The 26,468-nt window shown below is 37.9% G+C and overlaps 1 protein-coding gene across 1 annotated transcript in view; it reads left to right on the top strand.

The window, feature by feature from the left end:
• The window catches only part of Col5a2 (collagen type V alpha 2 chain), a 131,635-nt gene that overhangs the window by 11,949 nt on the left and 93,218 nt on the right, over nucleotides 1–26,468 (top strand). The gene's annotated exons all lie outside the window — the stretch shown is intronic.

Genomic DNA, 26,468 nt, shown 5'->3' with positions numbered 1-26,468 from the left:
AGAAAAGGTAGGGGCTGCAAAGGGAAGAGGGGAGGAGAAGGAAGATTTGAGAAATGAAAGGAAGCATTATTTTAACTGGCTGTGGGATCTTGTCTGAAGAATAGACCAAATAGAACTTGTCTCATTTCTTCCTGTTCTTAAGTTCTAATTTCTCTTTACAATAATGCTAATTGGAAGGTGTGAAAATGTTCTGCCTGAATAGGTAGCTGTGATTCATTGTATTGATAGTTATTGAGTCCAGAATATTTTAGAACATTCTGTTTGCCCTTCTTCCATTTCCGTGATTCTCTCTCATTTTCTTTTCTCACAAACCATAAATATGTGAACATTTTGTTCCAGGGTTCTGCTGCCATTTCACTCTGGTACATTCTAAGCAAGAAATAAGACTGAATGACTTACAGACAGACACACCATATAAATCTTGTCTATTAAAAATCTCTCTCCGCCTGGCATTGGTGGCACACACCTTTAATTCCAGTACTTGGGAGGCAGAGGCAGGCCGATCTCTGTGAGTTCAAGGCCAGTCTGGTCTACAGAGCAAGTTCCAGGGCCTCCAGGGCTCTTTCACAGAAAAAAAAAACCCTGTCTTGGAAAAAAAACAAAACAAAACAAAATAACTCTATATTGTATTTCCAGTTCAAATGGATGAAATATTAAGATTAAAGTCTGTAGCCAAGACTCAATCTCGTTGCCTAACAAAAGATGAATGCATAAAAAGTATCATGTATGTACAATAGTTTTTAAATTATTATCTCTTCCTTATTCATGCATGGCTCATCATATTTTAGCCATAAAGTATAAAATTATGTCATTTGTAATCACTTAGATGGAACTGGACATCAACCATGTTAAGTGAAATGATACATATCTAGAAAGAAAAACAACTTGAATATATAAACTAATGGCATGAATTTATTAGGGGATCTATTTGAGAGGAGGAAAGGGTAGTGAGAAAAGAGACAGGGGCAGTAAAGGATGACAGACAATGAATATGGTCAAAGTTCATGGTGTGCTTTAATAAAACTGATGCTCAACCCCAAGTGCATTCATGCTAAGTTAGAGACTGCAGAAAGAACACACTTCCCCCAGCTGAAGGGCCTCTGCGGTAAGTGAGGCATGTACCTGGCTATCTGAAAGCGCTCAAATGTAATTCACTTTGAACATAAGTCATTGTTTCTATCAAAGCTGGCTATGTAAAGTTTTTTGGTAGCCTTCAATAATGTATCCACAAAGTTAAGGACCAAATTAAATTCTTAGATATTTCGATATATTCAAATATATTGACTTCTGAACTAACTCGATGTAATAACCATTACACATATTTGAAATGCAGCTCAGGTAATTTATCTACACATTAATTTTCAACATCAGGGTCTCTTGGATCTTAATGAAATGATGAGCATGTTCTATTAGGTTTTGCACTGTATTAGTATAATTTTATACTAAGAAATGTTTATAGTGATATTATGATATTATGCAAACCAAAAGACTATGATTTAATTAAGAGTTCGTAAATTCTTGACTTGGAAATGTTTAATCTATACATCATGATGATATTTTCTACCTCTATAGATATAATATGACATAATTTTCCACGAGTTGCTATAGTGCCAGTTATCTACAGAAATTACTGTGATGAGTCTCAGGACTGCATTTAATCATTATTGATCAGTTATCTACAATAATTGCAATTAAAATCCAGAAAGTCTTCATTGGATATCTACTATGTTTGATTATTGTGCTAGCCAGATTATAGAACTACCATAATGTGTAAGCCATGAACTTGTCCTTGAAGACAAAGAGAGGTAAAGGCATAGAGTAGATATGTTTAAAAATTAAATTCCTCCCTAGAGTTTTCTATTTGTCAGAAAGAAATTATCACGTATGCATCTGTCATATTTTAAGTAGTTTATAATATTAGTTATTCCATTGATGCTAAAAATGTTGTATTTAAGCCAGAACATACCAGAGAGAAGAAGGCATTTTGAACAAACCCTTGGCAAAGATTTACTTCAAATAAGAATACCACAAAACATTTAGTTCTACTAAAAAATTAGCCCACATTTTTACTTTTTCATCCAAAACACATTACATTCCAGTATTTTTTTTTTTACTGGTATGTATGACAGACTTTTTTAGGTAGACAATAGTCTAGATGAGAATTCCGTTTGGTAGACTCTGTTCAGTCAGGTTGCAAAGCCAACCAGCTATCACATTTGCAAACAGATAGCAGGGTCACGTTTGTGTGATTATTATTGAAGACACAATATATATATATATATATTCTTGTGCATTTTATATATTTTATTCAAATGTTCTTCAAAAGTACTTTAGTGAATGTTTGAGAATTCTTCTGTATAACATTTTTTTTGTTTTTGTTTGCCATTAAACTTTTTTATTTTCCCTTTCTCTCTCTCTACGTGTGTGTGTGTGTGTGTGTGTGTTTCGGTGTTCTTCCTGTATGAACCTGTGTGAGGGTGTCAGATCAGACACCCTGGAACTGGGATTATATAGTTATGGACTGTCACGTGGGTACTGAGAATTGAACCTGGGTCCTTTGGAAGAACAGAAATTGCTCTTAACTGCTGAGCCATCTTTCCAGCCTGTGTACATATTTTTAAGGCTTATTTACTGAGAGAGGTAGAGTCTCTCCGTGACCCTGGTGCTTGCTGCACTCAACTTCAAAATTCTTTTGCCATCGCAACTTTCCTAACCCTAGGACCACACAGCCCGAATCTAAATTCTCCTTTTGGAAAAAATATTTCCGAACATATGAAAACATGCACTATCACCAAAACATTTGAGGGCTAAAGAGATGGTTCAGTAGCTAAGAGCATTTGGTGTGCAATCGTGAGGACAAGAGTTCAGATGCCAGCACCCACATGGAAGCCACATAGCCTGTCCATGCCTGAAACCCCAGTTCTTAAGGGTAAGGAGAAAGAAAAATTGTTGGAACTTTGTAAGTTTTAGAGCGAGGTCAGCTGGGGTACATAATAAGACACCATCTCAAAAAGCAACTGGTCATAACAACTGACCTAGGAACAAATATAAAGAAGAAAAAAAGAAATAAAAAATGATTTAATATAATCAAATAATTTTAGTATGGATTGTATTCAGAGAACCATATATGCTAGAAACATTATTTAGGAAAAATATATATGCCAAAAAGTTTATGATTTATTTAGATTATGCAGAATGTTTGATTACTTCCTTCAACATAGCTTGCAACTCATCTATCGTGATAGATCAAATACAGACAGAGCTGTAATCATATAACAAATTGCTTAGTCTGAATTTTTCACTTTTTTCCCATTTTTCAGTTACTATGGCAACTAATCTTCAACTGTAATTCCACTACTTCATTGTAAATTTTAAATGGTTTTTTGGATTGTAGGTTTATTGTGTTCTCCAGTAAGAATAAATGCTGCTTGTTCTGCTGACAGATTTTAAGAGAAAGTATGACTTGGTGCTGTAGGAAGTCTTACAGCCAGTGGTTACCCGCCCACAGAGGCGTGGCCTCTTATTCTATATAAGCCGATGTAAGGCATGTGTCCGCTCTCTTTCTGGTTGCTGGATTCGGTTTCTGTTCTCTGTTCAAGCAGAGGATTCTGATTTGTGAGTCTACCCCTAAATAAATGGCCATCTATTATTCAATTCTGAGCTAGTGTGGGATTTCTTTTAAGCATCCTTCCACAACTTTACATTATGAGTTTAAAGGGATTAATAGCAGGTAAATATTCGCAAAAATATATCTGAGAGTCACCAATATTTATTTTAGGCATTCAAATACTGTCTTTTATGTAAAATACCAATTTAAGATAATCTCCTGCTTGTATAAGTTTATATTTCATTAGTGTAGCCTCTTTAACAATGTAGACTAGCCTGACCCTCTTCAAATTACTTCATAAGTGGATATATACCAGAAAACCAATAGTTAATGTCTGAAGATTTAAAAAGGGTCTATAAAAGAATAATATAGAAGAATAATTTAATGTCTCTTAAAGTATAATATAAATTATTGTTTTGTATTCTTTCATATTTTAAATCCTCTAATTCTCAAAACACGTAGTGAGAAATTGATTCTTTAAAAGTAGATTTTACTCTGTCTCAAAAAACAAAAAAAAAGTTAGAGTTAGGGAGATGGCTCATTAGATAAAGTGTAAAGGTGGTGTGTAATTCCACCATCACTCTGGAGGCAGAGGTAGTTCTCCCAGGCAAGCTAGTTAGCAAGTCCAGCTTGAACTGGATGATCTCCAGGTTCAGTATGAGACCCTGACTCAACAAAAAATGGAGTGTTTGAGGAGGAAGATGCTTGTCATCAACTTCAGGCCTCTATGTGTATGAATATGCACACATACCTGAACACATTTGTGTGTCTATACAGGGACATGTGCGTGCACACACACACACACTTGCAAGGGATGAGGGAGGAGGAGGAGAAGAGAGAGAGAGAGAGAGAGAGAGAGAGAGAGAGAGAGAGAGAGAGAGAGAGAGAAATTGAGTTTTAAATTTACCTGGGCAGGGGTGGTACATAGCTTTAATCTCAGCACTCGGGAGTCAGAAGAAGGAGGATCTCTGTGAGTTTGAGGTCAGCCTGATCTACAGAGTGAGTTCCAGTACAGCCAGAGCCACAACACGAAGAAACCCTGTCTTGAAAAACTGAAATAAATAAATACATGAAATGTTTAAATTTTATTGAAACTGGATGTTATCCTAGTCCAGTCTGGCTTCTTCCCACTCCCCCAAGATTTATTTATTTTTATTTTATATGTAGAAGTACTTTGCCTGAATGTTTGTATATTTAACATATGCAAGTCTGGTCCCCTCAGAGATCAGAGAGGACATCTAAGTCCAAGAAACTGGAGTTACAGGCTGTTGTGAGCCATCATTTTGGTGTCGGGAACCAAAGCAAACAAGTGTTTTTCCTTGCTGAGTGAGCCATTGCTCCAACTGCTAGACTGGTTTCTAGCTCATGAACATCTTGCCTCCAATTCCTGAGTATTTGTATTACAGGTATATACAACCGTGCCTGGGCAAAAAGGCGTTTAGTAAAAGGTGGCAGACATAACCGTATCTCTTCAGATATGGTAACTAGGAAGTCCATGAGCACACAAAACCTGAATCCCACACTAGAATGGGCATGGACGAATCCTTTGCACCCTTTAATCTCTGTCTGTAATCTGTGTACATGCTGTCTCATGTAGAAAAGGAGGATGATGTCTGTTGATAAAATCATAGCTGCCAACAACTGACCTCCAGATGAGCCTAGATTAACTAACTAGTCGGCCTCCTGTGAGCACAAGGGTGTTAAATGGAAGGAAGGAGATGGAAGAGATGCAGCCCAGAAGGAAAACATCAGAATCAGAAGGAGATTTCGAGGTGTCATTCCTCTGATTGTGACAAGAACAATAGAAATTTGGGCTTCTTCTATGAAACTGGAAAAGAGAAAGACATGGATTATCTTTTAGAGTCTTCAGAGGGGCAGGCATGTTTATACCTTGATGTTAGTTGGATGGAAGCCATTTTAGACTGTCAATGTCAAAGCTATAAGAATGTATGTATAGGCTTTTTCTATCATTCAACAGCAGTGACAGGAAATAATGCAATAATGTCAAACGAAAGTGAGACCTAGAGAGGCAGGATGAGGTAGAACTGCCTGGTTTGTAGGCCTTGACAACAGGAAGGAATCATCAGAGAATATATTTGAAGCTTCAAGAAGCCGGAAATGGCAAGAATATGAGTATTTTACTCATTCTCACCGAAGTAATGCCAACCCCTTGATGTGCAAGAGACACCTATTTGGGATATCTGACCCCTCAGACTAAGTTTCCTTGTTTAACCTACTGTCTATGGTAGATTATATTTCAACTACCAGAGATAATCATAGAGACATAGATAATAAATGAATAAAATGGCTATGCATACTTGTTGTAAAAGGAGCGGCAGGCTGCTTCCCACTGCCTGGCTCCCGGCTAGCTTTATCCGAAATAATTACACGGAAGCTGTATTCATTTAAACACTGCCTGGCCCATTAGTTCTAGCCTCTTACTGGCTAACTCTCACATAATGATTCAACCCATTTCTAATAATCTGTATCCCCACTTGCCTGTGTCTTACCAGCATGTGTCTAACCAGCGTCCATCTCAGAGAGGAGAGCCATGGCGTCTGCTTGACTCTGCTTTCTTTCTCCCAGAATTCTGTTCTGTCTACTCCACCCACCTAATGGCTGGCCTATCAAAAGGCCAAGGCAGCTTCTTTATTTAACCAGTGAAAGTAACACACAGACAGAAGACCCTTCTACACCACATACTATTTTAAGACTACTTCAGCATAACAAATATCAGAAGATTTAAAAACTGAGTAGGTATCTAGAATCATGATGCCAAATATAACCTACTGACAACATGGTGCTATTTAAATTGAATTTAAATTAATTACAATCTCAATTATAGTGTAATTAGTGGCTCCTGTACTAGTAGAGCTGTTAGAACTTCCCATAGTGATAGAAAGGGTCTTGGCCAGTGTCATACTGAATGTGGCATAATTTTACATAATGTGGGTCCAGATTAGAGGGGGAATGAGGGAGGAATCAGGCATGAAGAAGATGGGGGAGACATTCTACGTGCAGGAGCAAAATTCAGAGTTGTCAAATAGATAAAAGTGACACATTCTTTCTTAAACACATCAGAGTATTCCAGTAACACAACTATTCTTTTACAATTAGGTAGTGACAAGTGCTCATTCATTCATTCATCAAGCATTTACTGACATTCAATTCTTGTCCTGAGCTTTTGCCAGGTAAATACATACACACAAGTAGATGTTCACAGGATCTACCATCAAGTATAATTAACTATTCTCTCATAAAAATCATAGTTCTTTTTGACGATTTTAGAGGCCATTTGCCCGATAGGTGGAGAGCTGAGCTACAAGTCTATATTCTTCTTGGTAGAACGAGGAAAGAGGGAAGGAAACTGGAGAAATCCTGCTGTGCTGGGGGCTTGCCACTTGCGTAGCAACAAAGATGTCTCTCTGGTCATTTCATGTCCCTCGCTCAACTCCGGCAACAGCAGTGTGGGCAGCACAAGTCATTAGCGGCCTTGGCAAACGAACAGTGTTTCATTAAACTGCTGGTTCTTCTTCCATTGAGTCTTGAACTGGAGACTTGGTCTTAAAAGTGTGCTGTTCCTGCCATGCTTCGTTTTTTTTATCACATTTTGCAGCTAATGACAACAACTGTCACCCGTTAACCTCAGTGAGCATAAGACGTTGCATCTGGATGTAGGTTTCTTCCTTAAGGAAGATTGAAGTCTCTACGTGGGAGTGCACTGGTACTATTTTCTTTCTTTAGTTTTTCATTTTAAAACTCTGACTTCATTGTACTGAAACATTAACTTATAAAATGTCATTATTAATTTTATAGAAGGTGCCAAAGAATGCAGTCAGCGAATAGCAATTTTCCATAGCCAGGGAATATTGAAAAGCTGTTATCCAAAGGTACTGTGGAATCTCAGGGGGTCTGTATGGGAACTACCACTTAAGGCCAATGCATCTTACTGGCGAAAGTGATGGAGGATGACTTCCAGATGTGCAAGTGCTTGTTTTGGCAACTGTGGTAGAAAATCGAATCGTGTTGCCAGGACAACCGAAAATGATGTGAAGCACTGGTCTATGAGGGATTGGGCATACACAAAGCAAAACGTTCAGAATCCAGAGAGGAGATTCAGGGGGTGTGTCTGAGTGAAGAGAGCAGTGATCAGAGCTGAGTGAAAATGGATGTGCCTCTATGTTAGCATGCACCCAAGCTCATTAGTTTTCTGCTCTATGCTCCATTTCTTATGATCTTTCCCATAACCATCAAAGTTATGATAGTAACCATAGTAACTATGCTAGGCTAATATCTTGTCAGAAGTTATAAGGTTAGAAAATCTACCTGGTAGTGGAACTACCAAGAAGATTGTCTTTAAAGACCTGCCCGATTATTTGCTACCAAAGTAAGCTGGCCTGAGTCACTTGTCTTCTATGATGTTTCTTCATCACAGGATGGTGTCAGATATGGGCACCACTACTGAAGGAGAAATGAAGTGAGGTGCTTTCACGGATGAGTTTTTCTTCTATTCAACCCCTTTCAATCCACCTGCAGAAGCAAGAGTAAAAGAAGATACATTTTCTAAAGATACCTGAAAAAGGGAAGGCAATGTTGGCAGAGTCAAAGGATTTTCAGTCAAACTTACTTTCTATGAGAATTTACAAGTCTCACAGGCAACTAGATACTCTGCTGGGGGTTGTTTTGGGATTATTTTCTAAAAAGGGAGAAAGTCTAAAATTTTTGATTAAATGCTTACATTGACTACAGGGCTTCCCCCGACCCTGACATTTTAAATACACATGGATTTTCAAATGGAGACAAGAGATTGTTGTCCTGAAGTAGTCAGCCTGTGCCAACTTGCTCTAGGTAAATGAGTGTGCGTCTAACTCTGCATTTTTGTGAATCTTTCCCTTTTATTTCTAAATTGTTTTGATTACACCGTTCCACTCTACACTTCAATGCTCTCCACTTCAACTCCTCCATAAAATAAAGATTTTTTTGGCAATCTCCATGGTAACCCTGGTCCTGGGCCAGAAAAGCCCAGGCCCTTCCAAAGCGTCAGCCTCTGCAGAAGTTGGGACCTGAAATCCCAATTCGTGTTCCAACTATTTTCACAAGGAGTGGGGCAGTAGGGCCAGGGTGACAGGTAGGTATTTTTCTAGGGAGCTCACTCAGTTCAGGGCTGGAGAAGTCAGTGTCCTCTGCTGTGCATTTTCTCGGAAACTTTTTGAGTATTCATGTGGAGGAAAGCTTCATTATATATTGACTTTTATATAACTTTATTTACCATCTTTGCTGTCTAGACTCTTTGACCTTCTAATTTATCTGAAGAAACATCAGAATCAGAAGCTACTGGAATCTTGGTTTGTAGTCTCAAAGTCATGGACCAATGGGTTTATCTATCTTGTGCTTGGAGTTAGAAACCCCAGCTTAAATTCAAGCTCTATCAAAGAGTAGCTAATTGGTTCTGTATTTCAACCATACATGCAATGCAGATAATAATAGTGACGCTGTCTTGCATTACTTTGTACTGTGTCAGGAGTGGAATTAAGGTTGGTAAAGTAGAGTGTATCAACCCTTCTAGTTATGCACTGGTAATACGAGCATTCTGCTCATGTCATGATTATTTGATTTTTCTTACTGATTCAGGAATAGGGATTGATTCTTTTTTTTTTAAAGCTCTTGAGTAAGAAAAAGAGTGCCACAGTTTGCTGTGTGATGCAACTAGCAAACTCGTAAACCCAGAAATGCGATTTGAGATGATCTCTATAATTATGTAATTTCTTTGTGCAAAGCAAAAGGGCTTTGAAAATCAAATCAAAATGACTTTCATATCATTGCTCCCAAAGGAAAGTTGCCAAAGCTATTTAGAACGATGAAGCATGTGTAAATAGTGGAAATCTCAGCTAAAGTTGATTTTAAATAATTACGGAGACTGAAATTAGCGGCCACCCTAGTGGTCTTTGTAGTTGAGGTATGAAGTAATGTGTGTGGGTTTTATTCATTTTCTGGCAGTGTGAGGATTGAACCAAGAACCACACACATGTTATGTAGGCACAGTTTCAAGTACAGCTCCTGTCCCTGTGGCTTAGATTTTAATGCAAGCAGAATTTTAATTCATTCTGGAAGGTGACTTACTGAAACAGGATCTTGTTTTCCCCCATCTTTACGTGGCTTTATTTTAATCTCCATTTCTTTTATTTTTATCATTTTTTATTTTTTTTTAATTGGGAAAATACCAAAGGTTGTATCTCCAGGTCCAGCAACTAGGGAATATGATCACATGAAGTGAACACCAAAGGACATAGACAGACCCTTTTCGGTCTTTAATTTCTGCAGTCCACCTGACCTTTCTCCCAGGCTTGTTCTACTTGTTGACTGTAGGATTCCTTACACACACCCCATATTCTTGTCAGTTCCAGCTACCTAGTATGGACTTGGCACCTTAGCCCTCACCCTCATGCATAATTGCCTTAGATAGGGTTTCATATATATATATGAATATGAATATGAATATATATATGATTTTATTGAGCTATACATTTCCTCTGCTCCTCTCTCTTCCTCTCCTCTCCCTTTCAGTCCTCTCCCATGATCCCTACGCTCACAATGTACTCAGGAGATCTTGTCTTTTTCTACTTCCCATGTAGATTATGGGAAGACATATCCAAATATGTCTCTCTTAGTGTCCTCATTATTGTCTAGGTTCTTTGGGATTGTAATTGTAGGCTGTTCTTTTTAGTTTGTTTTTTGCTTTTTGTCAAAAAGTCACTTATGAGTGAGTACATATCATATTTATATTTCTGGGTCTGGGTTACCTCCCTCAATATGATGTTTTCTAGATCTACCCATTCTGCTGTGTAGTGCTCCATTGTGTAAATGTACCACATTTTCCTCATCTATTCTTCAGTCAAAGGGCATGCAGGTTGTTTCTAGGTTCTGGCTATGACAAACAATGCTGCTATGAACATAGCTAAGCACATGTCCTTGTGGTACAGCTGAGCATCCTTTGGCTATATACTCAAAAGTGGTATTGTTGGGTCTTGAGGAAGGTTGTTTCTTAGTTTTCTGAGAAATTGCCATACTGATATTCAAAGGGGCTGTAACAATTTGCACTCCCACCAGCAATGCAGGAGTGTTCCCTTAACCCCACATCCTCTCCAACATAAGTTGTCAACAGTGTTTTTGATCTTGGCCATTCTTATAGGTGTAAGATGGCATCTCAGGTTGTTTTGATATGCAATTCTCTGATGGTTAAGGAAGTTTAGCATTTCCTTAAGCGTCTTTCAGCCATTTTAGATTCCTCTATTGAGAGTTCTCTGTTTAGGTCTGTACTTCATTTTTTAAAATTGTACTATTTGTTTTTTTTGATGACCAGTTTTTTAAGTTCTTTGTATATTTTGGAGATCAGTCCTTTGTCTGATGTGGGGTTGGTGAAGATCTTGTCCTGTCCTGTAGGTTGCCATTTTGTCTTGTTGACTGTGTTCTTTGCTTTACAGAAGCTTTTCAGTTTCAGGAGGACCCATTTATTAAGTGTTTCTCTCAGTTTCTGTGTTACTGGGGTTATATTTAGGAAGTGGTTTCCTGTGCCAATGTGTTCAAGTGTACTCCCCACTTCCTCTTCCATGAGGTTCAGTGTGGCTGACTTTATATTGAGATATTTGATCCATTTGGACTTGAGTTTTGTGAATGGTGATAGATATGGATGTATTTTCATTCATTTTTCATTTTTCTTTTACATGTTGATATCCAGTTATACCAGCACCATTTGTTAAAGATGTTTTCTTTTTTCCATTTGATATTTTTTGTTTCTTTGTCAAAAATCAGGTGTTCTTAGGTGTGTGGATTAATATCTGGGTCTTATATTTGGTTCCATTGGTCCTCCTGTCTGTCTGAGACAGGATCTTAACAGAAACAGTAGGTATCTACCCGGTCTGCAGTGATTTTTATTTACATTTTCCCTTAAGCACTCCGTGTCTTCAGTCATGAGTACCGCAGAAAACACATCAGCTGAAGCCTCATTGTTTCACTATTAGCTTTTTTGATAAAATCTGATGATAACTTTCCTTGGTATTACATAATCATTTAATGCAAAAATCTAAGTCATTGTAATCTTTCTTAACACTCTTTAACAAAGGTCATTTTGGTTAAAAGAAGATGTGTTTTGGAAGTGTGTAGAGGAGAGACTATAAAAATCTATTGGAACAGAAAAGGTAAAGTTATTGTGTCCAAATCATGGAAAATAAGAATAAGATGGGAAGGATTATGAGTATATCTCAAAATGTTTGGAAAAGTTCTAGCTGTGGAAGTAGAGATGAATGAAATAAGAAATAAATGGCATGTATATCTCTAAACCCTAATAACATACTAGAATCATGTGTTTTAGAAAGCATAGGAAGATTAATGTTACCATTGATACACTCAATGAGCAGCATATAGACCATCTGCTATGGGTTCCATATTTGGACTCTCTAATGCTTCATGTGGCATTCTCTATGAAAGATATTTTTAATAGTTTGACCTAACCAAATGGAATAGGATCCCTCTAAAATAGCATATTTGTTTTTTTGAAAGTAACCAGCCCATGGATCTATGGATAGATCATGGATACTTATGAAGAAATTAAGAAATTAGATTAAATAGCTTCTCATTCTCTTCTGAAATTTTGAATATTTGAATTTAGTGGCTCAGTAACTAATGAAAGGTCCCTAAGATCCTTGTAGGACAAAGCCTGGAAAGAATAGGGAGCATTTATTACACACAGAAAATCATTTTTCAAAGATAATTATAAAAAACAGAAGTGAAGAAGTCAAAACTTGATTGAAGTTATCTTACAAGGTAAAAAATAGCCACTGCCTACAGAGACACTGGTATTTTAAGGTGACCTTTTAATCTTTGAAACTTTAGAAAGACTTTAACATTTATGTCTTTAAAATATTTCTTTCAGAAAGAAGAATGTTAGTTAAGTTAAAAATGGAAATTCATTCAGTTTTACTATGTCCCAAGGATTTGTAAATCTGAGGTGTGCTTATATACTGACATGTGACGGTTAGTAAGAAATCCATTTGCCTCATATACCCAGTCATGTGTCACCGGAGTATATTCCAATATAATTTATTGCCTGCTCAACCATCTCTACAACACAGTTGTAATGTAGAACAGGAAACAATCTCAACCGTATGGGGGCTGAACTGATGACTGCTTTCTTTTGACTTTCTGGAAATGTGAGTCTCTTAGCTAATTCCTGAAGGACACATTGTTCAGGAATGTTTACCAGTCTGAATGATGGCTAATTTTCCATATTGACCTCATACATAATTACATAAATTAAAGCAAGCCATAACAACTGAGGCTACGCATAAAATTTTATGGCCCTCGCCTTTGCGCTAAGCTTGAAATTGCATGCCACGCAGCACATATATCATTTTTGAAAATATGTGTTTAAGGCCCTTCTAAGAACTGTAAATAAAAGGTTTTCTTTTAGTAAATGTTACTGTGGAGCCTTCCTCTTGAGAAGTCTGGCCGGTGAGATGGCTTATTGGGTAAAGGTGTTTGCTGACAAACCTGACGATGGAATTAAATTCCTGGGACCTACAGGGTAGAATGCCACATGCCACTTTAGAGAGCACAAATGCAGAGTCCCATAGCAGACGGTCTGTATGCAAATTAATGAATATATCATTGGAAATGCTGACCCACCCATGCTTCCTACTATGCCACAGTGTAGGAAGTAATAGAAATTTAGAAAACTAAATGCCAGTACCAACATCCATGAACTGTCCTCTGACCTTCACATGTGTGCCCCTGTGAACACACACACACACACACACACACACACACACACACACACACACACACATGCATGCATACACGTATTCACTCACTTATTCACAGGCATACACATGTTAAAAAATAAATAAATGTAAACAATTCTTCATACTCTATTTTCTTTAATCTGTCTATTAAGTAAGAGAAATGCCAGTAGGTACAACCATGGACATTTATTCATTAACTTACTCATTGATATGATTGTCTTGAAACATGATTGGTTGATCAAAACTTCTAAAACTGAAATTCCAAGTTGCCTTAAAGCTACCGAACACACTGGGCAGTGTTGGCCCACACCTTTAATCCCAACTTGAGAAGCAGAAGCAGGCAGATCTCTGTGAGTTCAAGGCCAGCCCGGTCTACTTAATGAGTTCCAGGGCAATCCAAGCTGCAGAGAGAAACCCTGTCTTGAAAAAAAAATTATATAAAATGTTGTATAAAACTATCAATCAATTTTAAAAAATGGAACAGAAATGGAGAGTTTAGATTCAACCCAACAAATAGGAAAGCCATCTTTTATTGAATTTATTACTTGTAATTACAATTTAAGTGGACAAGAAGTGCTTCTCATATGTGATTTGAGGGGTTAATGATGTGGTAAGCCATTGCTTTCCCTTAGTGTAATCATAAGATGTCTACAAGTAAAACTGCATTGTGTGCTTCTTTAAGAGTTACTCATGTTCAGAATTTGACAAAATTTATGCTCCACACTAAATATATTAGCTAACATTTCCTTTGTGATGATGGAGAGTTTTAGTTGTCTTCCAAATATTAATGTTCTAGGATTATTAATCAGCAAGTATTATTGCATTCATTTTACCTCTAAGACAATTTTGTTTAAAAGTATGCAGTCAGTCACTTTCCCAGCTCGTTCCTGGAACAGCATCCAAGATTAATGAAGGGAAGTCCTTCACTGAAGTCTCACCTGTTTTCTTGCTCTTCTGTCCCTTCTGCTCTTTCCCAATTTTATGTATGTTACAGGAAGGGCCCGCTTGTTCATCCTGCTGCCCAGTTCCCGGCTGCCCTGCTATCTTAGCCCCGAAATAACCACACAGAAACTGTATTAATTAAAACACTGCTTGGCCCATTAGCTCTAACTTCTTATTGATTAACTTTTATATTAATTTAACCCATTTCTATTGATCTGTATATTGCCATGCGGCAGTGGCTTACCGGGTAAAATTCAACCCATCTACCTCCACTGTGGATCTATGGCGCCTCTTTCCTACTCCACCTTTCTTCCTCCCAGCATTCAGTTCTGCTTCCCCGCCTACCTAAGTTCTACCCTATCAACGAGACCAAGGCAGTTTCTTTATTCATTAATCAATGAAAGCAACACACAAACAGAAGGAACTCCTATGCCACATACACGTGTGCTGCACAGTCTGGTGACTCTCCCATGTGACCTCTCCTATTTCTTCCCCACCCCTTCAGTGCCTTCCTCCCCCTAAATGTCTTTCCACTGTTTACTGACTTTTGTTTTGTTTAGAGTCCCACAGAGTTTAGTTAGGGCTGTCCCTGTGAATGCTGAGTTTGGAACTCACCATTAGAGCCTGGCTGGCTCACCACTGGGTATACAGCTGAGTGACTCCCTCTCCAGAATCCATTACAGAACAATAGATCAGCAATATGTGATAAAGTCTTATAAAGCCCTTCCTCGCTTTATAGTTATTAGGAGGAAGAGTTTTGTGGCTCCAGTGCCTGTGGAGACAGCTGTCTCTGGTTGCCCTGGCTGTGTCATGCTTAGAGGATGGTATTGCTCAGATTTTCTTCTCATCCTCCAGTTTTTACAGTCTTTCCATCCCTCTCCCACAATGCTCTCTGAGCCTTAAAGAGGTGGTGTAAATGTCTTGTTTAGGGCTGTTCTCTCAACTGTCCTTTATTTTTAGCATCTGTACAGCCACAGGTCCTGGCATTTGCCTCTGTTTACTGCAAGGAGTGGCTCCTACGGCTAAGGCTGAGAATAGCTTCTGCCTGATCGGAGTCAGATCCAAACAGTCCATTTTCTTTTTTTAATAATGAGAAGTTGACATGATTTTGGCTAGAGAAATAATATTCCATTTTCCAAAATTTTTCTTAGCATTGATATTGGAGATTGTAGCAGAATTAACATGAACTCAGCCACCCTCTCTTATAGTTTAGGATTATTACTTTTGGCGAACGCTGAATCTACACAAACTAATGATCTCTAGGATGGATCATGTTTATAAGATGAAAAATCTTCACAAAAAATGAAGTTCTTTCTTAAAAAAGAGTCTGTGATTGTAAAATATATGGGCATTAGAAGATATCCTGGTCGAACTCTGTCAACTTAACAAAAGCTTAGACACAAATGGAAGGAGGGGACAAAAATTGAGAAACAAGATTGGCCTCTAGGCAAGTCTATAGGGCAGGTTCTTGTTTAATGGTTAATTCAGAAAAAGCCCAAATCCTTGTGGTGCCAGCCCTAGGCAGATGGCCTTGGGGTGTATAAGAAAGAAGGAGGAATAATTAAGAGGAGCAAGTCAGTAAGGAGCACTTTCCCATGGCTTCTGACCCACTCCCTGACTTGCTAGAGTTCCTGCCCTGGCTCCTTCCAGTGACAGACTATTAACTGCAAGTATAAAACAAAATAAACCCTTTCCTTCCCAAGTTGCTTTTGGTCACGGTGTTCTTCAACAGTAGTAGCCAGTAGGAGACAAAGGCTTTTGCACATACTTCTTAACCTATTTGTACCCTATCATTCCTAACTAAATTATTTTGATTGTTGAAGGCCTTCAAAATTTTGATACCACATTAGACATCATTAGGGATTTCATGTTCTTTTTTCTTCTTCACCAACTTTACAATGTTTTCCTTTTAAACTTGTATTTTTATATTTCAAATCTCATGACATGACCTTCATGGCTTGTTAGAACACATTCTTGCTGACTTCTTTAACTTCCCAGGCTCAGCGTTGAGACTATCGTATGTATAGATCTGTGCAGAGTGCATGCTCTTTTGCGCTTGTGATTGTGACTTGGTGAAATCTTATCTACTTCTATGACTATTCGTTTAAGTGTACAAATCTAACCCGAACGCTGCATTTCTCTAAGCTCTAGATATTGCTACATGTGTGTATGCATAACATGTATGTGTGTATTATCTTTAAAAATGTTAGTATTAAAACCAGACTCTTGCTTAACTATCTTCAAGAATGATTTTTACAAAATTCTGAGATTCTTTCCCTGGGTCTTTCCCAACCCAATGAGCTTGTTATGTATATAAAGATTTCTCCCAAGGGAATAAAAATATCTTCTCTAAAAATGCAAGTAAATTGTCCATAAGGAAGTTCATTAGTCCCCCATCTACCTATCAAGTATCATCTACCTATCAAAATATCATCTTTAAGGATATTCACTGGTAATATGTTGCTTTATTCTCCAGAGGAGTTTTAGGATTGTGCAGCAGTATCTGTGACAATTTGGGTCCATCCACATGCTGGGGCACTTCCTTCCAGCTCATCCGATAGTTGTGCAGATAGAACTAGAGACACCACAAACCTGCTTTCCTGTCCTCTATGCTCCTTTCACTTTTTCTACCTCTTTTCCCTTTTGTCCTTAATCTTCTTATCCAAAAATTTGACCAGGGCAGTCCAGGGTACTAAGGAAGGTAGGTGGGTGGATTCTAATATAAACCCCCAAAATTAACACTCTGATATTATCTATGATATCTGGGTAGTGTTCTATCTGGAGTAGTTATTAACATTCAAGAGCTTGTAAAGCTCAGTATTTGGGTTTCTGTATACCTGAAGAAAGACTTTATGGAAGACTTGAATGTCAAAGCGTCTTCTGAGTCCAGGGATGAGTCAATATTTAAGCAGGCTTGGTCTGATCCTTGTTATATATTCTTTGAAAATACAAAAAATACAAATAAACTATATCCATCAGTTCTTGCACTAACTATTTATTAGCTTGACAATTCTAACAGATTAATTAAACATTATTTTCCTTTCCAGACCCCTCATTCCCTCTGTGGGATCTGTTAAATTAAGCACATGTGGTGTATATATCATGTTGATGAAGCAGATTGCCCCAGATTGCATGGGTGTAATTCAAATTTTGATTACCGGAATATTTAAAAGACTTTGTTTACAAATGGGGATAATGTTGACAATTCACTTCTAATTTTTTTTATTAATTTGTTTCTGAGAAGTCACATGATTGCTCCTTGTTCAATATTCAACCTTTATGTCCTCTCATTGCTTTGCATAAAAATTATAATTTCTCAAGTATTTTTCTGTATTAAATATGATGGTGAATAAATGGTGCTTTCAACAATTTATTTAGTATTTCTGAAATGTTCACTGAAACTACATTGATATTATGAAATAAATAAATCAAAATGGACTAAAACCTAATGAAATATTGAGTGTTCTCCAAACACACCATTGTATTTTTAGGATTCCTTTGTAAGATTCCTTTCCTCAATTTGACACTTTGAAGGATCTTCCTGTTAGCTTTGAAATGCCTTGTAATGTAGTTTCACGAATAGTTTTCTGGTCTGCCCAACATCTACTGCTGTCTGACCTGTCACACTTTGGAAACCTTTCCCTTCCCTTCATTCGCAAGCTTTTCACTCTGTGTTACTTCTCTTCATAGGCAGCCTTTGATGCCAAAGTTTGACCTGAAATTAGTTTTCTTTCTTTTATTTTTTTGCCTCTAACTTATTCATGATTTATGAAAATATAACCATCTTGGACTTCTAATGATTATTTAAAATAGACTCCAGAACTTCTGTAGTTCATCTAATAAAGTGGTCCTTTATAACGTGCTTAAAAATAATGCAAGATTTTAATGTTTTTCCTAAAATTAAACGATTTCATCCGGCATTCCCCTTTTCACCAAACCCTGGCCTGATTGAATCGGAGGCAGAAATGAATCGCTGTGATATGGCCCGCAGCAGTTCCTGTCTGACTCTGTCTAGATGAAGAGAATAAAATTTAAGAAAATAGACTTTTAGTGTGGTTTTGCATTTGAAAATATATTCTTTCTGCTGATAAGAGGATGAACCATAAAAATCCACATTCCTCCTGTTTTATCAATTGTGTTTACTTTCTTAATTCTTATAGACGATTCAAATAATTTTTAATTATTAGTCAGCTGTAATTCAGTGTAATTTTAATCTTTTTAGACAATAAGCAAGAGCTTTATCATGGTATCTTTAATCAACTTATCTTTATTTACCACATGGGTTGTGAAATTTTTACACTACAGATCTTGGTAAACGATATGTTCTCTTGAGTCTTAATGTACACTGGTAGCTTCCTGTAAAGTGTTTGGACAGTTTCTTCATTGATTATCCACTCAAATGCTATATAAATGCACTTACTGAGATCAAAACTCTCTTTGTAGGCTATTCTAGAGTTGAAGTACATGTTACATGGTCCAAATTTGTGGTCCTTCGCTTTAACTCCTCTATCTCACTTAGAGTGTATCCTGAGAGTCACAATTCTATCCCTCTATATGATAACATCTACTCATTCAATATCTTTGTGAATTTGTTAAGTTCACTGGATATTTAAGAACCTATGGAAAGGCCATGTTATTAAGGACTACGGTCTCAATTTCTGTCTTATACTTAACCTCTCCCACATAAAAAGGACCTTTTCTCATCTCAAGCTCTTTCATAGTTCTACTTCATTCTACATGTACAGTTTTTCCTTCATGATCTAAGAAGCTGTGTGTTTACTTTCCTTGAATATATTATATTTAAATAGTATAAATCCTACTGGAGAAATTCTTCTGCTCACTACTTAATAATTGTTAAATTTTCTCTGCCAATCTAGACAATATAATTGATACAGATTATATGAATAATAAATGACAGATAAGGTTTTAGGATGCTTGTATTCACGAGGTTTCTGATTCAGTCTGTGATTAAAATAATATGTAAGTGTCAGTCATTTGATTTGGAATCTCAGTTATAAAATAGCAATGACATGGATTTTTATTGTTTATCCTTCCATAGGCAGATAGAATATACATTTAAATTCTCACACATAGTCATGAATTATTTTAATTTAATTACTTGTGGGTTGGGTTTTTTTCTTTTCTTTCTTTTTTTTCCTGAGACAGGATTTCTCTGTGAAATAGCCCTGCCTTCCTGGAACTCACTTTGTAGACAAGGCTGGCCTCAGGCTCACAGAGATTCACCTGCCTCTGCCTCCTGAGTGCTGGGATTAAAGGCATGTGCTACTACCTCCTGGCAATTTGTAGGCTTTCTTTACCAGCTTGTATGCCCTTGAATGCTTTCACTTTGTGTGTTTGGAGTTAAGCATAGATCTACATGTTGGATATTCAACTGAGGCAGACACTTAGAGATATTTGGGGGTTTGTACAGACAAACATACTGGCTTATTAGTGCCATTATTACCGGAATTCTCTTATACCTATATTACTATATTTTGACACTGTTTTGAAATCATGTAAAAACAGAGAAGAAGGTTGTGTAAGGAATAAATTATTCTTAATTCTTAATCTAAATGATTTCTCACTTATTGTATGTAACTCTGGAGACCACTATTGAATGGATAGCTGCCATCAGATTGTTTATATGAATACAAGCTATCTCACAACCTGTTTCATCTCGTTTATCCAGAGTCTGAGCTAATGAAGTTTATCTGTGGACATGGGAGCACTCATCATGTCCACTCTTCCTTATCTGTGGACATGGGAGCACTCATCATGTCCACTCTTCCTTATCTATGGACATGGGAGCACTCATCATGTCCACTCTTCCTTATCTATGGACATGGGAACACTCATCATGTCCACTCTTCCTTATCTATGGACATGGGAGCACTCATCATGTCCATCTTTCCTTATTTATGGACATGAGAGCACTCACCATGTCCACTCTTCCTCATCTATGGACATGGGAGCACTCACCATGTCCACTCTTCCTCATCTATGGACATGGGAGCACTCATCATGTCCACTCTTCCTTATCTGTGGACATGGGAGCACTCATCATGTCCACTCTTCCTTATCTGTGGACATGGGAGCACTCATCATGTCCACTCTTCCTTATCTATGGACATGGGAGCACTCATCATGTCCACTCTTCCTTATCTATGGACATGGGAGCACTCATCATGTTCACTCTTCCTTATCTATGGACATGGGAGCACTCATCATGTCCATCTTTCCTTATTTATGGACATGAGAGCACTCACCATGTCCACTCTTCCTCATCTATGGACGTGGGAACACTCACCATGTCCACTCTTCCTCATCTATGGACGTGGGAGCACTCACCATGTCCACTCTTCCTCATCTATGCACATGGGAGCACTCACCATGTCCACTCTTCCTTACCTATGGACATGGGAGCACTCATCCCGTCCACTACTCCTTATCTATGAACATAGGAGCATATATCATGTCCACTTTTCCGTACATGCAGGGACTGAGAAAGTAGCTTACAATCTTTGAAAGAGATTCTGGTTGCGGAGTAGGGAGACTCAGCTTTTCATGACGTTCCAAACTCAAAGACGTGTCTGTTTCAGAACGCATCATTGCAATAACAGAGAATCGTGCACCAGTGCACCCCAGGAGCTGTTGGAATCTCTTATCTTATTCGTTTGGCGGGACCGAGGTCCTCTTCTGTAGAATGCAATTTCCTCTCTAAAGGATGAGAAGCATCTGTTCCTACTCAGAGGCAAATAGAAAACGTTTCATGTGTGTTAGTCATGCTGCTTGGTTCCCACAGTGTGCTTAAGGCCACGGAGACAGGGCTGCACAGACTAGTTAGTGATCTGGTGTCTCATGTTCTTAGACTTGTAAGCACTATTATGTTCCCAAATCCATCAGGATTAAAAGCAACTTTCTGATGGGAGTGTATATATTCATGTGTGTAACTGTGCATTTAGTAGGATATATAGTAGATTTTATTGTCAGATTATACATATAATATATGTATATATATATATATATACAGTGGATTTTATTGTCTGATTATATATGTATGTATGTACACATATGTATACACATATAGTGGATTTTATTGTCAGATTATATCTATATATATAGATATAAATATATATATAGTGGATTTTATTGTCAGATTATATATGTGTATATATATAGATAGATACATATACAGTGGATTTTATTCTCAGATTATTGTGCATAACTTTGTTTGACTTTACTCTGCATATGATTACAGAGAACATTGCAGCCACCGCTCTTCCTCATGAGAGCCACCCATACCACCCTTAACAAGTCCAGTTTTGTAACTCGTAATTAGAACCAAAAAGCCTCCTCTATTTCTCTCCTTTTTTTTTCCTTTGTGGAGAACACAACATCTGCTCCCCTAACTAGACAAAAGTAATCCATTTCCAACTCATTTATTTAATGAAATCAAGGTTCTTAATAGGGGTGAATTATTTCTTTCTTTTATCTGTGTTTTGGGTTTGGAATCGCTAGGAAACCTCTCCAGAACATCCACGCTCTCTGTTTTCAGAGGCCCGAGCTCTGCCCCAGCAGCAGGGTTTCTGCTCGGGAGGAATGTTTCTGAGGATCCTCGCCCGGTCCCACCACCATCTGCTCAGCAGATGATCTACACAGGCGTTGTTTTTTTCTCTTCCTTCAAGGACTGAAAAACAGATTAGAAGCAACATTCGAACCCCACAATGCTTAGCCAATTAATCTTCATACTTGCATCGCGACGTTCAAGAACTTCACCCTTGAGCTCTTTTCATTTTAAGAATGAACACGTTACACCTATGAATACTGGTCTGCGGGACGTTGTTCCTGCCGGGATGTGGTCATTCTTTCCTTCAGCCTAGTTATACATCACTCCTTCTCCAAATCAGGTTAAAGTGTTGCTCTTCTGTGACGTCTCTCCTCCTCAGTATGACTCCACGGATCTCTTTCGTGACCCCAGACTGATTGATTCCACATTGGTGTTTATATTTGCTTCAATGCCTTGTCTGTTTAATCAGACTGTAATTTACCTGATAACTGGATGCTGTTTATTTTCTTTTGCAGTCCCAACCTAAGGGACCCAGGGCACTGGGAACCCAGCTGTTGAAATGCCCCTACATCAATGCTCTGAAGAAGACTAATTCCAACAGAGTGCATGATGGGATTTAGTTTGTAAAAAAAAAGAAAAAAATGCAGTCAGAAATTTAGAAAGTACTATCGCTTTTATCCTAGACAAGTGGGCAGATAGGAGTAGTGTGAAAAAAGTCACAGGCAATAACCAAAGCAGAAATGCGCCCCCCAGCAGGCACAGCTTCAAGCGAGAGCTCATAGTGCAAGATGAGAAAGAAGCTCTGGCTCAGATGTCAGCTGCCACTGGTCACTGGGAGCCTCTGTGACTTTCCAGACTTCCCCATAATTCTTGCCAGTCGAAGCTGTGAAGGGCGCAGTGGATTAGGAGGCAGCTAGCATTGCATACTCTGGGTGGCATGAAGCTAAAGGCCAGGCAGCTGGGCGTTTTATGTGCACATTGGGAGAAGGATGTAAGTTGTTCTTGCTGATACGGATATAGGTTTCTATGAGAATGAATAGCCCAGAGCATGGGAAGGAGCGAAGTCAGGAGAGCAGCAGAGGCAGCCTGTGTAAGGTGTGCAGACGAAGAGGGAAGGAAATGGCGCAATTCTCAGGGTGAGAATGAATCTGTCAAGAGAACAGAATGTCTTTGGGCACAGTGACTGGGGCTTGAAGAAGGCGACATGGCTGACGTGCCACTTAAGAAGACAATTTTAATGGCTACAATGAAAATACATTGCAGGATCCTTATAGTAAAAATAGATCTGTATGTTCGTGCCATTAAACACTGAAAAATGGAGGAACAATTAAGGCACAATACACGCAACTTAAGGACAACTCTGTAAGCCTGCAGTCTGTGAAGGAGTGCTTAGGAAATTAAGGGGTGGAATAAATAATGATAGCTTTTATATTTTTATGAATATTTATTAATAATACTTACTATTTTGAGGTTACCGTTTGTTGAAATCCCAGTGAGTGAAGTGAGTGATTAGGCCTATATACAATACATTCTTTCAAATGAAGCAAGGAGAAAAATGTAGAACTCAATAAAAATCAATTAAAAAAATAAAAAATAAAGCAAGAATTATTATGATGTTATTAACAATATTTCCTTAATATAGGCTTCAGGTGTTATTTTAATAGCATCATTTGATTTACTCAATTTAAAAGCTTTATTTTTATGTCAAGAGCTCACTTCAGACTTGCCCACATTCTGAAATCCTGTGGTTCACTTGTGCATTTCCCAAAGTGTGACTTTAGTCAGCAGTGGCCCAGGATATAATTTTAAAAAGCAGGGTACTATTTTGTTTCACATTCTGTGTTATATAGAAGTCACTTTAAAGTGTATCTTAATAAGCCAGGTGTGATGGCACAGGTCTTTAATTTAGCACTCAAGAGGCAGAGGCAAGTGGATTTCTGAGTTCAAGGTCAGTCTGGTCTACCCAGTGAGTGCCAAGATAGCCAGGGGTGTGGAGAGAAACCCTGTGTTCAAAAGCAAATGAAGCCTGGTAGTAGAGGTGCATGCCTTTAATCCCAGCACTTGGGAGGCAGAGACAGACAGATCTTAGTGATTTTGAAGCCAGCCTGGTCTACAAAGCGAATGTCAAGGCTGTTACACAGAGAAACCCAGTCTCGAAAACAAAATAAAACAAAACAACAATAACAAAAAATAAAACCTAAAAAAACCAAAACCAAACCAAACCAAAAACCAAAAAAGAAAAGAAAAAGCATATCGTTAGTAAAAAATACACAAAATTAATGGTTCCTAGTATATAGGGATGCACATAAAATTGTAGTTATGGTAAAATAGCATGTAACATGGGAGAACTTATCTTACCACATGTGTTTGTCATAAAGGTTAAAAATTCATTATAACAATAAGAAGACTGAGATTCTGTGGAAGAATTACTCATGTTTAGATATGTCTAATGTGAAGAGTTGGATTTTTCAATAGAAAGGACTTTTCTATTTTAAAGAATTTTTTATTCAAAATTGTCTTGAACAAAAAATTCCCTCTTCTTTCACTGTATAATCCCTGTGACTACATATTTTAGTGAGTAAGAGACCCAGAAATACTAATCACTCACCCCAGTCAAATTGGTCCTCCACTCTGTATGACTCACCCAGCCCGGCTACAGTCCCAGAAGAATAGACTCCCTGTGTCACAGATAAAGCTTTGAGAATGACTCCCCTTTAACTCCTTGTGTCTCATGGAAAAAGCTTTAAGAATCTCCCCATTAACTCCTTGAGTCTCATGGAAAAGGCTTTGAGAATGCTCCCTGTTTAACTCCCTGTGTCACATGGAAAAGGCTCTGCGGATGGGTTCCCCAGTAACTTGGCAAAATCTTTTGTCTTAAGAGCTCTAATTGCGTGATCTGTGAAGTAGGAAAATAATTTGTTTCAATTTGGTAGAAGTATGAATTAGGTAAGGTGTGAAGAGTGCATGTATGAGTATGTGACCCTACCATTATTAATACTGCAGGATGAGAGGGTCTGAGAACACCATCGTGTTTTCCTGCACACTGCTCAGACATTTCCAACTGTGACTCCACCCCAAGCCATTTGGAGTCAGGGCTCATGTTACCCTTCTCCCCACTATGCCTGCTACAGTCTCTGTTTAGCCAAACTCACAGTAAGACTCTCCTGAAGCGAATGCACAGAGCTACTTTGAAATTGACTTTAAATAAAATAATAATGATCACCAATAAAATACTTTGAAAGTAAGGTATACTTTTTGGTGAATTTTAAGTAGATTGATTTGGTTTTGAGATGGGATCTTACAGTGTAATCTAGGCTGGTCTCCAGCTTAAAGGTCTCACTGCGTCATCCTCTCCAATTCAATGTCTGCCCTAAACTAAACATCAATGTGGACTGTCTAGGAAGGCATGTATGTGTGTAGAGTGCTTAGGAGCTGAGAATGGTTTTTTCATGAAACTTTTCTCATTGCCTTTGATGTGAGAATTGTTGAACCAACTTTTTTTATTGGAAGAACAGGACCTCAAACAGATGACTTCTTCTAGGTTTCCTAATGTTAATTCTAATTACAATGAAAATTATGACTAGGTCTTTCAAGGATGGAATCCGGTGGTTCTTCTTTCATAATCAAACCTTTACATGGACGGATGACCACATAGAAGATTCCGAATGTGTGTGTGTGTGTGTGTGTGTGTGTGTGTGTGTGTGTGTGTAAGAAGGAGGAGAGAGAGTTAAGGTAAAAACCTAAAGGAAAATAAGGAAGGTTCACTCTCTAGCTATAGAATTGCACACTTGGACTAAATTAACCCCATTCTTTTCTTCTGTCCTGTGTGTGCACCTGAATACACACACACAAAGCTTCAGCATACTTATTGCTAGCTCCGTGGAACCACAATGACACGGATGTGTCCAACTTCCTGTTCATTAAACTTAATCATAGTTGTGCCAAATGTGGTTTAAGCTTTACAGTGTATAGATAGGCAGAACACACCCCTAATCAAAAATGAAATAAAGGGCACAAGGGAGCATGCCCTTCAGAGGAGGGTGCTGGAGAGGGAATCACTGGGCTCAGTTCAGCTTTGGGGCATCTGTCATCACTTTTTATGCTTTAAAGCACCAGAGTGTATGTGTGTTCATGCACACACACATATTCTATCCATGTGGACTTTATGGTATATTTATATGTCAAAGTGATGTTTTGGAATAATTTTTAACTTAGAAATTTACCTTTATTTCTGTGTTTTTGTATACATGGACAGTTTGGAATGCTAACCAATTATAGTTTAGATATGCCTTAAAAGTTGGTCATTAAAAATATACTTTTTAAAAATATACCCTAAATCAGATGTTTTAATATGAAGTCTTCAGGCTGATTATTTTTGGGTATATATTTGGCTTACGTCACAGTATAGAAGGTTCCAAGGGGACTCCAGGCCCAATATTTTCCTCTTCCAGACATAGTATTGAGACATAATGAATTAATATTGATACTTCATTGTTAATAAATGAGCTTTATTTACATTTCTTTGAATTTTACTTAGTGAGCCTTTCCTATATCA

This window comes from Myodes glareolus, chromosome 27 (genome assembly GCF_982192425.1).
Source record: "Myodes glareolus chromosome 27, mMyoGla1.1, whole genome shotgun sequence".
Taxonomy (NCBI): Eukaryota; Metazoa; Chordata; class Mammalia; order Rodentia; family Cricetidae; genus Myodes; species Myodes glareolus.
This window is presented reverse-complemented; position numbering and strand designations above follow the sequence as displayed.